Source organism: Pteropus alecto, unplaced genomic scaffold (genome assembly GCF_000325575.1).
Source record: "Pteropus alecto unplaced genomic scaffold, ASM32557v1 scaffold276, whole genome shotgun sequence".
Classification (NCBI taxonomy): Eukaryota; Metazoa; Chordata; class Mammalia; order Chiroptera; family Pteropodidae; genus Pteropus; species Pteropus alecto.
This window is the reverse complement of record NW_006438074.1, coordinates 4152551-4154347: the sequence shown is the minus strand read 5'-3', so window position 1 is coordinate 4154347 and position 1797 is coordinate 4152551. Positions and strand designations below refer to the sequence as shown.

Sequence of the window (1797 nt, the reverse complement as noted above, 5' to 3'; positions counted from 1 at the left end):
AGAAAACTTGGTAGGGAAATTAGTGGGAAATTATTATTACTATTATTATTATTATTATATTATTATTATTATTATTATTATTATTATGGGTGAGGAACAGGCTAAGTAAAGTTGAATATCTTGCCTATAATTGCACGTACTAATTGCCAAAAGCAGTATTTGAACCTAAGTCTCTGACATTAAAGTCTATGTCTTTTCATTACCCAGTATATGGTACTGAGTCTTACGCCTGCTCTCCCAGGGGAATCCCGTCAAGGTAATTCAAATCTTCCCTTTTTGGTCCTTCCACCCTTCAGCCCAATCATCTTTGATTTTTGTTTTTTTTTTAAAAAAAAATGCCTACAGCACCTGGTATTCCTAGGTAGTTTCCCATCCAAGTACTAACCAGGTCCGACCCTGCTTAGTTTTGGAGATCAGACGAGATCTGGCACGTTCAGGGTGGTATGGTCTAGACTCATCCTTGTTTTTGACTGTAGAGACATCTTACTGGAAAGCACAGTGCTCGTGGGAATTGGATCTCAAGGTACAACATTGGCCCTGCCAAAAGCTGTGTACTCTTGAGCAAGTCACTCAATCTCTCTTTTAAAATATATTAATAATATCAAAATGTTATTAATTAGATAATATTAGAATATTAATAATATCTAAGCCTAAGAGTTGTTATGAAGGAAAATGAGGTGATGCATATGATGGCTTGGCACCAGTCCTGGCACAGAGTAAGTGCTCAATAAGCAGTAGTCATGGTAACATTTGCCCCAGATTCCTGCTCCCAGGTGACCTCCAACAAGCTCTGAAGCAGCAGCAGGCTGAGCGCCAGGCATTGGGTTGGGAAGAAGGAATTGGTGGTGGAAAGACATGATTTGCATAATCATTTACATATTAAGAAAACTCTTTTCATTTCACAATGGAACAAGTCTTTTGAAGCAAGGCTCTACAATCTAGTGACAATTTAAACAAATTCAAATTGGAAAGTTACAAGGAAGATTAGAGAAGGAAACAGGAGGAATCCGGCCTTAATGGATTTAAATCCCAGAGACCCCAAGCCAAGCAGGCAGTAAATCGGCCTTAACTTTTGCCTATGCTGAGCATGTCCAGGTTTAGCCATAATTGGAAAGTGGGAGAAGTGGGGATCGCAGGGCATTCTCGGGTGCCCAACCTACACCAAGTCAAAAACTCAAGTCTGGGCCCCAATCTCTGTTCCTGCAAAAGTTATTTGTCAGCGAATAGAGTAAATCCTGTGAAGGGTTTGTGTTGGTAAAAAAAAATAAAAGAAAATAACCTGTCTTGAATGTAGACAGAGTCCTGAAATAAACTCGACAAAATCAGCCACTATGATGTCAGCTGCTTTTATCAATCCCTGTGGTCTCAGCAGCTGTGTTCTGCACCAAGGGGATTCTGGGTAAATGCCAGCCCCCTAAGGTGAGAAACCAGGCTGCAGTGGGACAGGCACAGAAGGGAGGGCATCTTAACGCATTGCTGAGTGAGTGCAATTATGACCGGGATTGTCATAGAGCCATCCTTGTTGTACTCAATAATTGTTTCTGAAACGACCTTGAGACTGTGCAGAGATGGTTTAGGGGGGAGAGAGAGAGAGAGAGAGAGAGAGAAGGAGGGAGGGAGGTAGGGAGGGGGAGAGAGAGAGAGAGAGAGAAAGACTGAAATTGCAATGATCAGATTTCCTATACTGACACCTACACTTAGGATTTCACATGAGAAATAAGAAAGCATCAGGTACCTTTTTTCTATCATGCAGTTCTAGAGGAGCTTGGGCTAGGTGACAAGGGCATGAGCCACAAG

General features: G+C 41.6%; 1 pseudogene; it reads right to left on the bottom strand.

The window, feature by feature from the left end:
- Window positions 1-336: 336 nt before the first annotated feature.
- LOC112482462 lies at window positions 337-454 on the bottom strand (annotated as a pseudogene).
- Window positions 455-1797: the final 1343 nt, after the last annotated feature.